At 39.2% G+C, this 16,580-nt stretch overlaps 1 protein-coding gene across 1 annotated transcript in view; it reads right to left on the bottom strand.

The window, feature by feature from the left end:
• PPM1L (protein phosphatase, Mg2+/Mn2+ dependent 1L) overlaps positions 1-16,580 on the bottom strand; it is a 50,028-nt gene that overhangs the window by 7,473 nt on the left and 25,975 nt on the right. The gene's annotated exons all lie outside the window — the stretch shown is intronic.

Below are 16,580 nucleotides of genomic sequence, written 5' to 3'. Positions count from 1 at the left end.
AATGACATCAAAAAACTGATGTTGCCTAATAAAAGGATCCAAAAGGAAACTTCTGGCTATGGGTCTTAACTAAACAAGCCCCTCCCCCCATCTATCTGCCTAGTCACCGTCTTTCAGTGACCATGTCATACTTCTATTGGTTTCCATTCCATACTGTACTATTGTTTCTTTATTTAAATTATTTAATCATTTGTTATGAAGCAGACCGCAAATCCAGTTTTTAAAATTCAGATGAAAGTTTTCTATCATTATTATTTGTGGTTAAATTTTCACTGATAATTTCTTTGTATGTATTACACCCTGTCATGAAAACTTCCTTTTATGAGCAGTTGTCACATATGATTTATTACAATCTTTATTGAACATGAATAAAGATTGGTGGAGTTTTGACATTTGGTCAAGATACGTACATACATACATACATACATACATACATACATACATGCATGCACACAGAGAGAGAGAGAGGGAGGGAGGGATGGAGGGAGGGAGGGAGAGAGAGAGCGAGAGAGAGGGAGGGAGAGAGAGAGAGAGAAAGAGAGAGAGAGAGAGAAAGAGTGTGTGTGTGTCAGGGGAACTGTTAACAGGCGTGACAGACCAAAGAAAACATTAAACAGGCTTTTCTCTAAGCAAATATTTCACATTCTTAGAAATAAGGTGAATATATTAAGAGTATGAAATTATGCATGGTGTGCTGAAAACAAGCAGATCCTTGAGATGGTTGTATAGTGTCATCTACGCAGAGGACATGAGTTTGGGCATACTCCCAGAGACAGTGGAAGATGGTGGGGGAGCTGGTGTGCTATGGTCCGTGGGTTGCGAAGGGTCGGACATAACCTAGCAACTGAAAAACAATGATATCTTCAGGATCAGAGAAAATTTGTTTTTCAATATGGATATGACAACTCGCAAAGCATCCCTGACCTGCTCTCGAGTTGCCATAGGCAAGGGGGATGGGAAAATAAACTCTGCAGCTGCGGCGAGGCAGCACATCAGTCAAAACCAAAGCACATTCCAGCCATATCTCTGTCAAAGCCGTCTCCGCGGTTACCCACAGTGGCTGGAGGAGAGTGATCTCTATAACCCGTGAAATTGCTTCATTGGAGAATGTGACTGATGACACACCTTGGGGGGGAGGGAGGGAAACAGGTCACAGCTGGAACGTAAATTATGTTGGGTCAGAGTTGGCTTCACTTGGAATGGGCCAACATGAATCTCCCAATAAATAACTGGATTTCTTTTGAAGATTCGAGACTCATGATTTAATTAGGGCATTGGTCAGAACCCTGACAATATGATTATGTGGACTCTATTCTGGTAAAAAACTTGTCTTGCCAATGCTTAGCTGAGTCTGGCATTTTGTTCCTCTCAGAGGCCATCCAGATGTCTTTGGGCTGTTCACAAGTAGGATAGGGAGACATAGCTTTTTGTCACCATTGTTTCCCTGCAGCTAATATTTGAAGACAGGCTAACTAACCCCCAACCTGAGGTATGAATTTATCTGATCCAATTTAAGTCCATCCTAATTAGTGATCATCACTATGCCTTGGGCTAATGAATTTCACAGGCTTATGTCTTGCATTTGAGGGCTCCTGGCTGGCCTTTGTAGGAACTAAAAACAATTAATGGGTCTCTGAGTCTCATCCAGCCTACTATTACTGCAAATGCAAACATATTCAAGCACGAAGTATAGCAATGGACTCAGTTGTACAAAACCAAAGACCTTTACTTCTATCAGCAGAAAGCTATACTGATAGAAATCCTGAAGTCTTTTTTTCTTCTTCAAATTGTTTAAGGGTTTCTTTCATAAAGTAGCAACACAATGTTTTAAAAAGTGGTTAAGTATTTCTAAGGAACAGATCTGACATTTAACTTCTCCTATATGAGAACTACTAAAATTAATTTATTTTTACATCACTGGAATTCATGTTCCAGTTTATCGTTTAAAGGTAAATAAAATTAATTTCATGCTTGCATTCTTTTCCTTTTAAGTGAACCAGAGGAGTGCAAGGTAAATTTTCACCTCAGTTAGTTAATTTACATCTGATTATTCATAAGGTTGAGACATCTGCCTTTGCATATAATGGAGTTCGGGGGTGGGTGGGTTATAAGTTAAATTAAAGGGTGTTAAGGTCTTTATTAATATATACTAATAAAATGAGAGAATCATAGTGGAAGAGCTGGTCCTAAAATTCTAATGCCGTTCCAGGTTGTAACGTGAAAGGGATGCCATTACAAGTTACACACAGGGGTGGGCTTCAAAAATTTTAGCAAGGGGTTCTCTGCCCGGTTGCTGGTAGGCGTAGCCATGGTGGGTGTGGCCTAATCAGCCTCCTGCACCATGGCGGGGGGGGGCGTTTTTGCTTTCCCCGGGCTCTGGAGGCTTTCTTCGAGCCTCCAGGAAGACGAAAACAGCCTCCCTAGGCTCTGGAGGCCTTCTGGAGGCTGGAAACAGGCCCAGAACATCCCAAAATTCCGGTAGGCCTGTTTTTCGCCCTTCCCGAGCCTCCACGCGTGCCCTGCACTTACCTGCATCCAAAACAGGCCGCATGAGGAGTCATGGTAGGGGCAGGGTAGGTAGGGCCAGCCAGGAGTGGGATTTGGGGGTTCTCTGAACTGCAGAATCTTAGCTAGAGGTTCTTCCGAACCCCTGCGAACCCCTGGCAGCCCGCCCCTGGTTACACACTATGTAAACTGCAACAGAACTTAATATCGCCAAAACTCAGATACACTTTCAACAACCAGCTTCAATGCAGAAATTGTCATCTACAAATAAAAAAAAAAAAAGTAGGATGGCTTTAGTTTACCTCATCTACAGGCATGTTAATCAGAAGGTCTTGAGGGAAAACGTTTGTGTTGTGGCTACATCGCTATGGATGCTCCTGAACAATCACATCCTTACAGGTAGTTCTTGACTTACGACCATTCATTCAATGACCATTTGAAGTTGTAACAGTTCACAGAAGAAAGTGCTTATGACCGGTCCTCACACTTACAAATTACTGCAGCATCCTGAGGTCACGTGTTCACCATCTGGAACCTTCCCAGGGAAGTCAATGAGGAAGCTAGATTTGCTTAACAACTGTGGCAAAAAGGTTGTAAAATCACTTAATGCCCATATTGCTTAGCAACAGAGGCTTTGGTCCCAACTGTGGTCATTAATTGAGACTACCTTTATGATAACACAAAGGTGCCCACTTATGCTGGCCTTTCATTCAAATCTTCCACCTAATATGAAAAGAGCTACAGAAACAACAAGAAAATATGGGATAGTGGAGTACAAAACAGCCATATGGACTTACTTCCTTCCCACTTGTTTTTGCTATGCGTTTACTTATATATTGTACAATATACAGAACATCATCTTCATAGGTTTATTCAGCCTCTGTTTCTCTACCACAATATACTTTTTTAAAAAAAATATTTATTTATTGGTTCGATTTATATGCTGCCCTTCTCCGGAGACTAGGGCAGCTTACAATGCGTTAAGCAATAGCCTTCATACTTTTGTATATACCTGCTTAGTAGGGCTTTTGCCCCTCCCCCCCAAGTGGTGTTCTTTTTTATACAAAGTCAGCTTATTGCCCCCACAATCCGGGTCCTCATTTTACCTACCTCGAAAGGATGGAAGGCTGAGTCAACCTTTTAGTGTGATATCTGTGCATCTCTCGCTTTGGGGTTGGAAAAGCAAGGGGTCAAATTCTCTCAAGTCACATATTTATTATATGCATTTAATGCAGGGGTCTCCAAACTTGGCAACTTTAAGACTTGTGGACTTCAACTCCCAGAATTCCTCAGCCAGCAAGGATTTCTGGGAGTTGAAGTCCACAAGTCTTAAAGTTGCCAAGTTTGGAGACTCCTGATTTAATGGAACAGTTTTGATGCCCACTTTTTAATCACAGAAAGAGAACAGCTGTTTGAGTAAGCCCATGATTCAATCAAATGTATTTAAACATAGGAGTGAACAGACCACTCCTTATAAATCTGCAATATTTAGAAATCATCTAGGCTAAAGACCAATCAGAAGTCAGCACACCTGATTGTAAAGACAGGAGCCCAGTCAATCTCTGCTAAATTGATTGTGGTCTCCATAGTTGCTGGCAAAACATCAGGTAATCTATTGATAATGGGCCACTAAATCCTGAAGCCAACACTGCCCAGCTAAACAGTTATAGTTCAAGATGTTTGGTTTACATCTATTTTCCTAGGCAGAAAATCTTGACAAAGTTAGGTCCTTCTAGCTACATCTAAATATTTATGTATCTGTCAACATTATCTGAATCTGTTGCAATTGCAGTTTTCAGAATTCCTGCCCAGCAAGAAGGTGGCATACTGGCAAATGTTGACATAGACCATAGTAACATTTTTAAAATTTAACAAATTTGAAATTTTGCTCCCGATCACAAGTCATTTGAGGGCTGGCAGCTGTATTACGCTACTTTATTATTACATATTGCCCTGGAGATGGAAGATTTCAATTAGCCTAACAGCAAAGGAAAAGTTTATACATCCCTTGCTCCACGACTATAATTTTGCCACTTCCCTTTGTTTCTAGATTGTTCAATTGCAATAGGAAATTTGACCTTAAACGTCATATATCACAATAGCTAGGCCATAGATATTAGTTTAGCTGATACCAAGTGTATGACTGCACTTTTTCATATTTCAGTCTCTATTAGGGCTATGAGATCAAGACTTCAAAAATCTGCATGACTACTAAATATTGTTGTTTTCTGATATCTTTGCTACCATCTATCAGTTATCTGGAATTTTGCATCCAAGACCTAAAAACCCTAGTCTTTATTTGGAAAACTGAGGAGTGTCAAACTTATTGGCACCTGGACAATGGACTACCAGGGATTCTCAAGATTGTAAGTTTGATGAGATACTGAAAAAAAAAATTGTTAAATTTATTTGCTACCTATCTCACCATGGGGCTACTTTAGATGGCTTACAACAATAAAAAAGAAGAAATGAAAAGAATGTAAACAGAAGAGAGGTAAGATATTAAAATAATAAAATAATGAAAAAGAACACAACGAAAATAAAACAATATGATTATGAAAAAGAAGGATGAATGGGTGGAGAGAGTACTCAAAAAAGGCAATAATGACAAATATTATTGCCAAGAAAACTATACAGATATATCTAGGAATCAAGCTTGAGTTAAGATTTTATATCAGTGTATAGAGTTTTGAAGCCTAATACTCTTACACTATTAATGTCTTCTTAATCTGCATTCTCTCTTTACTTTCAGGTTTTTTTTAAGTTTCCAGAAAAAGCATGCCAAAATATAGAGAAATACCATCTCAGATGATATTCCAGAAAAATATGTAGGCTAATTAAAACTGGTGTTTATGGAAGCTTTTTTTCTATTTAACTCAACTGCCTTCCCAAAAATATTTAATTTTAATACTGAACCCATTTATTTATTTATTTTTGCATTTGTACAATACAGGTAGTCCTCAATTGGAGCAGTTCATGACTTACGACCATTTTTCACAGTTATGACCTTTACAGCCTCCTCATGAATGATCATGTCATAAAAATTCAGATGCTTGGCAAATGGTTCATAGTTATGACCGTTACTGTGTCCCAAGACCATGTGATCACCTTTTGAGACCTTCTGATAAGCAAAATAAATGGGGAAACCAGATTCACTTAACAACCGAGTTACTAACTTATCAACTGCAGTGATTCACTTAACAACTGTGACAAGAAAGATTGTAAAATGGGCAAAACTCATTTAACAAATGTCTCACTTAACAACAGTTGGGCTCAACTGTGGTCATAAGTCAAGGACTACCTGTGCACTACTTCATAAGATACAGATACCTTCTGAACTTGCTAAGGCACAAAACCTGACCAACTAAAATGAACACTTAACTGAACACACAATATATCATTTTTACATAGCTGACCTATTTATGTATAAAGCTCTTTAGTTTTTAATGTAAGATTAAGTTTATTTTTATTTCTTGCTCCTATGTACAAACGGGAAAAAAGAATACAACACTGGGATAACAATATCCAGTTTGATTTATGAACATAGTGAAGCCACTGACTGCATCTGGCAGCCTGCCAACCTGTGAGGAAGCAAACCTATTTTGCTTTGTCTTCACTGCTGTCTACTGTGATTTAATCCACTTAACCTTGTATAGGGGGAAAAAAGGTTACTCTTCTCAGTTGTCTCCACATTTGATGTAAGTGTCCAATAGATAATTCCAAAGATAAAACGTGCTGAAATTGAGAATACAACCCCAAATAAGTGCATAGCAAATGGCTGTAGAAAGTTATGGAAAAGAAGCCATTCGAAATTTCAATCAAATCATAGGCTAGCTAGCTAGCTAAGGAAAGGAACATTAAAAGAACAACACCCTAGATTAGAGTGTTACTCAACCTTAATAACTTTAAGTGTGGACTTCAACTCCCAGAATTTCCCAGCCAGGCAAGATGGCTGGGGAATTCTGGGAATTGAAGTCTACACCTCTTAAAGTTGCCAAGGTTGAGAAACACTGCTCTAGATCAAGAAAATGCCTTGTGAACTTACATGGGTTTAGAATGCACTTTTTTCCATACACACTGTATATGTGTAATTGTGTATGAATATATGTGAATGTAAAAAATGTGTATATCTTTTTTTTATAAAAAGTTTTTTATTTTATAGCATATAAAAATTCAACTTTTTAGTTAATGTGTATATCTATACAGTTCTATACTTACATTTATAACGGTTGTAAATGGACTACAGTTACATGAAATTACAATTATAGTAGGCTTCAGAATTAGGAAGTACAGCCTCTTACATAGAATGAAGTTATAAACAGCAAGGTAAAGATAATAAAGCTGAATGGCAGCATCTAATACCTGGGACCAGACGCCTCCAATTTTATTAATTTAATTATCAATCAATCAATTGTATTATATTTATTTTTTTGGTTATTTAAGGTTTTTTTTAATCACACCTTTATTACTTTTAGAAATAAGATGGCGAGCATGCATAATACTTCTCTCTTCTCCTATTTTCCGAAGAACAACCTTGTGGGGTGGGTTGAGGCAAGAGAGAGGGACTGGCCTAGTCACCCAGCCAGCCTTCAGGTGGGACTAGAACTCCCAATTTCTTGCTTTTGAACCTGGTGCCCTTACAACATCACCAAATTGGTATATTATTATTAATTATTTAAAATATGCATTTCCAGTGATTACATTCCTGTATGTGGATCTATATCCCGCTCTGCCCAAATTCTAAATTCACCTGGTAAAGAAAAAATATTGTACTGACTTTCTAAAAGCTGGATGTTTTTGTTGTTATGGCAACAAAGACTCCATAAATTACTATGATCAATTGAATGCCAACTGCCTGAAATTACAAAGAGGGCTTTTCCAGTTTAAGTCTTTCTTTTTTGTGCTGTTGTTCAGAAATTGTCTTTTTAATTAGCAAGAATGTACAATGAGGAGGAAGAGAGGGGGAAGGAAAATGTATTACTCAGGCCCTGGAAGTGGGGGGCGGGGGGGGGGGAAACTAAGCTAAGAGTTGTGCCATCTAAAGAGTGAAGTCAGCTGCTACCAAATTAAGGTATTCTCTTTTCAATTTAAATTCAGCATCTTAGTGCAGTCAGGTCTTATAAATATAATGGGACTTGGTCCTGATTTTGTTAGTCTCCACAGTCTATACAGAGTCAAAAGGAGCTTAATTAGTTGAGCTTTTGAACTGGTAAATTCCAACTTGAAATTCAAACTAAGCCATGAATATCACATTAATTTTTTCCCCGTCTAAATGAAGGAGAATGGGTCTTTATTTTTCCACTAGTACCTACAGTTCCTTGTTACATCAGAATCTGAGGAACACTGATGAAGTTAAGCTAAGTGTGGAGAACTTGTAAGTGTGGTCTTACAAGTTACTTATTTCTTGTGGAAGTACAACCAGTGATGGGTTCCTCCCGGTTCGGTCCGGCCGAGCTGGTAGCGGTGACGATATGACGTCGCCGAACCGGTTCTCCCCCCCACCCTCCCACCCCCCACCCCCCCACGTTATTCTTACCTTTTATTTGGTCCCACCCCCAATCTATTGCTGCCTCCTGAGTCCCAGCTGATGACTAGAGGGAAAAAAACTGTTTAAACTCTTGCCGCGGGGCTTCAAAGGGCCGTCCTACAGCTGATCAGTGTTAAAAGCAAACAAATGAGTTGGGTCGTAAGTGCGAGGACTGGTCGTAAGTGCGAGGACCTTCCAGAAATGACTCTGACCAGCTAGCCATGCCCACCTAGTCACATGACCTCCAAGCCACACCCACAAAATAAGCCACGCCCACAGAACAGGTAGTAAAAAAATTTAGTACAACCCTGATCAATTCCCACTCTTAGTGATACAAGCTAGGACAAAAATACCCTGTTTCCCCTAAAATAAGTGCAATTGAGTTTTTGAGCGGATGTGCTAAAATAAGCCCCCTGAAAATAAGCCCTCCCAAAAATATTTAACCACATGTGCAGCCAGTCACTGCCATGTCCTCTGGTTAGGGTTAGGGCGCAGAGCTGGAAATCAGGTAAGATGGCAAGTCTTGCTCCACACGCCCCAAAATAATAAGACCTCCCTGAAAATAAGGCCAAGGGGTTCAAAAAAATATAAGACAGGGTCTTATTTTCGGGGAAACACGGTAGTTCAGCAACACAGGCACAGGACATTGGTTCTTCATCTTGGGTTGGAATCTTTGAAGTTATCTTTTAAACTACCAATCAACTTGTACCTAAGAAGACAATACTCCATCTCTCCTAATAGGCTGGTCTGACTGACCGACTGCTGGTTCAGCAGGGAGGCTCTGATCACCATCATTCATTACTTCTTCTTCTTCAGGACAAAGGAAAAACAGGGAAAGGAAGAAAAGGGTTCTTCATTTTGCAGAACCTCTATAGCAGGGCTCTCCAACTTTGGCAACTTTAAGGCTTGTGGACTTCAACTCCCAGAATTCCTCAGCCAGCAAAGCTCTGGGGAGTTGAAGTCCACAAGTCTTAAAGTTGCCAAGGTTGGAGGCCCCTGCTCTATCGTCCTCTTCCTCAGTCCTAGCAGCTTGTGGCAGCTGCTTTTCATTTAGAACTCCACATGCAGCGAGGCTGTGGAATCTCTTTTTGAAATTCAAGGGAATAAAAGTTCTTCTTTATATCTGTAGCATGTGTTTCTATTTCTACACACACACACACACACACACACACACACACACACACACACACAGCACATACACACATCTTTTTTCTCTTTTCTAAGATGGCTTCTTGAGCTATTATCTTTCCAGAAGCTCCTCCTATTTCTCATTCAAGAGTAACCTGGGGAGTGGAGATTATAGTCTCTAGTCTCCTTACCTTGTGTTGTAGGGAGCAGTGGTGAAATCCGAATTTTTTTACTACCGGTTCTGTGAACGTGGCTTGATGGGCATGGTGTGGCTTGGTAGGCGTAGCCGGGGAAGGATATTGCAAAATCTCCATTCCCACCCCATTCCAGGGGGAAGGATATTGCAAAATCTCCATTCCCACCCCACTCTGGGGCCAGCCAGAGGTGATATTTGCCAGTTCTCCGAACTACTCAAAATTTCCATTGTTGGTTCTCCAAACTGCTCGAAATTTCTGCTATCGGTTCTCTAGAACCTGCTGGATTTCACCCCTGGTAGGCAGGCAACTGGCTTTTACTTTTAATGCATATAGTTCTTGTTGTCTTCAGTGAAGAGTGACAGGAGTGTCTTCTGTCTCCATGTTCCTCTGATGAAAAGAAGAAACTCTTCTCATGTTTGCTTTCCCTGTTAATTCACTTAATTCTCCAGAAAATATGCCTCCTGAAACTGGCTCAACAAGGTCAGTAGCAGGCAGAATTCCAAACATACACAATGGGGAATCGGCAGTAATCAGCAATACAATAGGTAATCAGGTAATCAGCTGCAATAGAGAAATATCCAACACAATAACAGAGTTGGCAGTTTTCACCTTCTTGCCACTTTTACTCTGTTTTTTCCTCCTCCTCCTCTTCAATTGAATGAACCCTGTTGTCAAATTTCTGTTTATTCTCCTGTTTACTTGTTTAGTGGACTGCAAATGTGACAGAATGCCAAAACAGAATGCAAGAATCGGAGGATTTGGAGAACCTGCAATTGGACTAGATAAAATGCAATAGTGCAGGAATGGAAGTTTTGCAAAAAGCATTATTTATTGCATCAAACTGTTTCAAGTAATGTAAATGGAAACTCTGCACCTGGATACCATGTGAAGGACAATATCTGAACGACATAAGACTACATAATAGGAAACACAAAACAGAGAAGTGCTATCTTGTCAGACAGGACATCTGCAGTGATTATGGAACAGAAGGTGAGTTACTAACAAAAAATACACAGGTTAAATTTAGAAAATTAAAGAATAAGTGTGCCAGCAAGATATATCCTGGAAAACACGTAATCAGAATATAAGGCCAATTTATGGAACAGGTTTATAGTACAATTAACTTAGGCAAAAGTAGAAAGAAATAAGAAACATCAACCTGAAAGTATCCAAAAATTTCAAAGAGGAAAAGATCAAAAGGCTTTCAGAATAAGCCAATGTGATAGCCAAAGAAGCATAAGTACCAAGAAGAATACATGAGTCAACAGAGATTTTCAACATCAGACAAGAAAGGACAAAACAATATATATAACCATCAAGAAAAACAACAAGTGAATAAATATAGCAAGGAAAAGAAAAGGAAAATCAGAAAAACCAGAGAATAGATCAGGGGTATCAAACTCGATTTCATTGAGGGCCCCATCAGGGTTGTTTTTAACCTTGGGGAGCTGAGGTAGGCATGGCCAGCTTGATGTCACTCGTGTTATGAGTCCTTGTGGTGGCCTGAACACTTTTCCGGAAAAAACGGGCTCCCGAGCTGTTTGCAGCTGTGATGACCTCCTGCAACCCTCTGCCAGCCCCTCCAGAGCTCCGTTTTTGCTGGCAGAGGCACCACGGGCCGGTCCTTTGCTATTTCAAGGGTGGCCCTGCGAGCCAGATCTAAGCACCCCTTGTTATAGATAAACTAGGACTAGGACTATTAATGGAATAGTTTTCTTATAAGTACAGTAAATGGAAACACTATACTGAAACCCTTTACAAATGGAATTGCATTTGTGGATAGAGACTATATTAAAGAACTGACTCCATTAGAAAGTGTAATATGACAGGCAATAGGACAGCTGTCAAAAAGAAAAATATTAGATGCAAATGAAGTGCCTTATTTAAAGGTAAAAGAGCAGAGGCTGTTAAAATGCTAACAGTTTCACATGGACAAATGGAAAGAAGACAATGCAACCTAAAGTCTGGAACATTTTATTTTATTTCAGTGACAGCATAACTATGAAAGCTGGGAAGTGAGAAAGAGCAAAAGGAAGAAGAAGCAAGAACATGGGATAACTCAATGTTATCCGCCACTGTTTCTTCAATGGAAATAATGTCGAAGGAACAGTTCTTATTTAATTATCCCACATGAAATTGTCCTGCAGTCAGTTGGCCTGCAGTCAGTTGGTCGTGGTAGGTTGGCCGTGGCAAGATGGCCATGGTGAGTTGGCCACAGTGAGATGGCCACAGCGAGATGGCCAGTGGTGGGTTGCTCCCGGTTCGCACCGGTTCTATAGAACTGGTAGTAAAACCGGTGGGAGGCTCCACCCACTGACCCTGACATCTGTGTTTAAAGGAAGAAAACGGTAATCCTCCTTTGGAAATAAAAAAATCTGAAACCATCCATTCTGAGATCCACATAAAACAAAAACATACATTTGTTTTCTGCCTACCTGCCTTTTATTGCTTCTTTCACTCTTCAAATGCCTTCAGACTGGGAAAGATACCATGATAATGATTTTTCTTCCCCTGGTTGGCAAAAGCTGAATATTAATTACCATTGCTAACTGTGTAAGCAATACTTCCAGCTACATTGCCGTCTTTTGCTATCATTACAGTGTTTCAAAACGCCTGTGGTGATTCTGCATAATTCATTTCCCGCTTCTGGTCTGATTTCTGAGCACTGCAAATGAGAAGCTAATAAAAAATGAGAGTTAATCTGTACAGTGCTACAAGAGGAAGAACTGCTTGACTTTTTAATTCTGCTTCTTTGAAGATAGTATCATGGACACTGAATATTTGCAATGGAAATCGTGCAAGAAGTTTAATCATGCCTGCATTCTTAGCTCACTGATGATCAAAAGGGACAGGCTGGACGTGCCGAGAAAGGATGTTGGACCTATTGCTTTGGATCTGTTGTATCTCCCAATAAATTCCTCCCCTTCCAGACAAGAAAGTGGGAGTCAAAGTCCATTAAAATGAAAGGGAAGTCAAGAGGTCAGCTTGCATGTTGAACAAATGAATAAAAAATCCCATGAAATATCAAAAGGATAAGGAAGGAATGTGGATACATGTGGACTTATAGTTGCCAGTCTAGAATGAAAAGCAAAGGGGTACTAATGGGAAGTACCCCTAATGGGAAGGGGTACTAATGGGAAGTACCCCTAATGGGAAGGGGTACTAATTTATGGTCAAAGACACATTCTGAGGAGATTGGGAAGAAATGTCTATCTTAGGGCAATAAGAAAAACACAAAGGTATTTCAGCAACAGACAAGAGTTTTCCAAGCCAGCAGTGACAGCTTTGAAAAACTAACTGAGCATAAAAACAGTAATTCTTCCTTTCTCCATTTCTGGTACTTAGAAGAATAATACATCTGGATTTGAATGTTTTATCTAGAAATCAGTGCCAGATGCCAGTGACAGGCTTATTTATGAGGGAGGCCTGAGTTCATTTGGACGCAAAGTGAGTTAATATGTAGTCTCTGCATTAATATGCTGCAGTTGTCTAAATCTGTGAAATTGTTTTTTGGTTTTAAAACACCCACCCACCCACCCCAAGTGCATACACATAAAAAAATAAATAAATCCTGATAAGATATTTTTATGGGAGAAGAAACAAAATTATCATGGACCATAAGCCTTCTCATCCTTCCAGCATCCAGCATAACAATAAGTGAACTAGAAGAAGGCAAATGAACTATTTAGGAGGAGAAAATATGCCAGTTATTTGTGCACCTTTCTCAGTGTACCAACCTATTCTCACCTGCACACTCTTATTTCAAGAGTATACACTGATGCATGAAAGGTGGCTTGGAGCAGATGCTGATGCTTCTCTGATACTGTGCTTCTTCTACATTATATGGGTTGATGATATCTATGGATTAAGCCAGAGATCTTGTGTATTATGTACTTAAAATGGTGCTTGAATTCATATAACACAATAAGTCATAATGTAGTTCTCTGTTCTTAGCTTAGCCTATTGTGTGAATTAAGATACTGGAGTGGGCTATCTTTTGATAGCCAGATTCACACTAGCGCTTTTAGGAAGTTTGCAATGGTCTGATGCCATTTTTTTTTGTTCTCCAGGTCTGGAGATTCAGGTCCTATTTTTAAAACTCATCTTAAATTCATTTTAGGACTCAAACAAGCTTTTTCTTATGATTCTTGTGGAGAAATAGTCTTTATATTTTTAGCAACTAGGTTGGAAAGAGTCCAGGAACTGTAAAAAGAAGATTTGGAGACTACACATTACCTTGGGACCTCACATTGTTCATTTTGTTTTACATTTTACTATGAAAAATTAATCCAGCTGTATTTTAAACACAAAACTATGATGAATCAAACTGTGGCCAGATATTTATTTATTTACAATATTTGTTGGCCACCCCAATTGGTTTAAAACTCTGTGTGGTGAACAAGAAAGCATGAGTGTAAAGTTAATCAAGTCAAGTTAGTCAAAACGTGGCCAAAGGTTTCAGTCAGGAATGGCTTCAAAGGAAATGGTATATTATTAGACTAAACAATATGTAGAAACTAGTTGAAGAGCCAGTACAAGCTGAAATAGATTATTACAAGAAACACAACATCTTCTCAAGACACAAATTATTAGAGATCAGCTTGCCACAGAGTTATGCTGGTGGGCATAATAGGAAATTTGTTTGTTCACCGCCTATTATTTCACAATTACACAATCTAATAACCTAAGTTAGCACATTAGCTTATAAACTGATATTACGAAAAGGAAATTAGTACTGGCTCAAGCAATTCATAACTCTGGAGAGAATGCAGTTTGCTTTCATAGGAAGTTGACTGGCCATCTGGTTTTGAAAGAAGGGAAGAAAATAAAACATATACATATTTCCAGAAACTAAATATACGCACATCTCATGATTGTTTCCTGATTATTACATAGCTGCTAAGTAGCAGAAGTGCAAAAATATCCCCCTTCAAACTATTGACCATATCTCCTCAAAAAATAATGAAGGATTGATTAAACAACAGATGTACATTTGACTGGACTGTAGATATATGTAATTTGGGACAGAGGGAAAAAGGCATGTGAGAAATGGAATGGAGTATCTTCATGGAGGGCATGACTAGCTGGTTGGAATAGAGTATACAATACAGGAAACTCTATTCCAACCAGTTAGTCATACCCTCCATGAAGATACTCCATTCCATTTCTCTCACATGTGTCTTTCCCTCTTACAGATTAAAATACTCCCTTTCTGGAAAAGGCCGGTACCTCTTACAGAAATTTCAATTATTGGTACCATTCTGAAGCTACAAGAGAAAAACAGCTTCATCTGCAAATATGAAATGCTGTTAGAAATGAGTTTTTAGCTTTAGATGTAGATCTTTATCGACGGTTTGAGAAAGATACAGGTTTCTCCATGTTGGCAAACTATAGTTTGTCTGAACTCCAGGACATTATGAAAAGGCAAAAAGGAACATGTAAACAGGTCCCGATTCCTGAACTTAGGGCCTCATTATCTGAGGGACCACCTATTTCAATATGAATTTTTGTGGACACTGAGAGCTGTCCCACCCTTGAAATAAGTCATTATTTCTCAAAATCTACTTGCAGGGCACATGGGAGGACTTCTCTTGTTAAACCTAAGCAAGGGAAAGTACTTTCTCTTTCCATTTTTAGAAAAGAAGTCAAGCTCTTCCATCAATTAATGTCAATAGTGACTTTTAAGAGATTTTTGTTAGCTGCTTGGGACAAAGGAGATACATAAAATCATACAAATGATTCATCTGAACTATATTTAGGCATTAGCATCAATATATGAGAGTTTGAACTTGAGTAGAGTACTGAACTATAAATGATGGTTATGTCCTTGTACCTGCTTATCACAACTGCTGCCTTTGACAATGAGCAAGATTCTGAAGTAAAACAGTGTTTTACTTGTGTTCACTTGCACTTCACTACTACTTCCCTTATTATCTGGAGACTGCCTTCCATTGAGCAAAGAGCTATATTTGGATTTAAGCAAATATAACTACAGTGCCCATTCAGGTCTTCCAACAAAATTAAAGAAGTTCAGGAAGAGAAAGGTGGAGGATGAATGAAACGTAAGAAATACAATAAAAGATCAACATGTGAAGGGCCATTTCCTATTGAATTCTGAGTCCTCCTGTGTTTAAGAAAACACTCGAACGGAACAAAAGCTCTTAGCTAAGAGAACTAAAGTTAGACCACAGAGTCGAAATCCAGATATCTGCTGTGAACCTCAATGAGGGCAAGTGGTTAGTCAAATCCATTTCATAGGTTTGGTTGAGGGAAGGATACATAGAATCTATACGTTGCATGAAATAAGAACAGGATATGAGATAGCCAATTAACAGAGACCAAGTTAAGAATGTCAATAGTATTACTAAATACATATTTCATTAGTATGTAAAATATAACTAATAGAACAGAATATTACGTAGCTTAGGGTTAAACTGTGGACGCCTTGGTTCCAGACATTTTAATACCCAAGTAAGTAGATAACAACAAGAAGCACTGATGATGTTATCTAGTTAAGTAATGAAATAACTGCAAGCAAACAAATGAGATCAAGAGCACTAAGGACTCCAGTATAATATCTAACTTGAATTCATTCAAGCTAAATGAAAATGTATAGCTCAAATATATTTGAATTGCTTTTATACATACAAACACCCCTATCTCACTTAGGTTTAACAGATCACTAGAGTTGGAAGGGACTTTGTAGGTCATCTAGTCCAACCCCCCTCCCGCCCAAGCAGGAGACCCCACACCATTTCTGACAGATGGCACTCCAGTCTGTTCTTGAAAGCCCCCAGTGATGAAGCTCCCACAACTTCTGAAGGCAAACTGTTCCATTGGTTGATTGTTCTCACTGTCAGAAAGTTCCTCTCCATTTCTAGGTTGAATCTCTCCTTGATCAGTTTCCATCCATTATTCCTTGTCTGGCCTTCAGGTGCTTTGGAAAACAGGTTGACACCCTCCTCTCTGTGGCTGCCCCTCAAATATTGGAACACTGCTATCATGCCTCCCCTGGTCCTTCTCTTCACTAGACTAGCCATGCCCAGTTCCTGTAACCGTTCTTCATATGTTTTAGCCTCCAGTCCCCTAATCATCTTTGTTGCTCTTCTCTGCGCTCTTTGTAGAGTCTCTACGTCTTTTTTTATAGTGTGATGACCAAAACTGGATGCAATATGAAGCTTTTTCTCTGGTTCTAAAAGTAAGAAATGCATCAGGGATGCTGA

This window comes from Pituophis catenifer, unplaced genomic scaffold (assembly GCF_029215685.1).
Source record: "Pituophis catenifer annectens isolate HBS135680 unplaced genomic scaffold, rPitCat1.0.hap2 SCAF_6, whole genome shotgun sequence".
NCBI classification, from domain to species: Eukaryota; Metazoa; Chordata; class Lepidosauria; order Squamata; family Colubridae; genus Pituophis; species Pituophis catenifer.
Note: the sequence above shows the minus strand (reverse complement) of the source record. Positions and strands in the feature narration are given on the sequence as shown.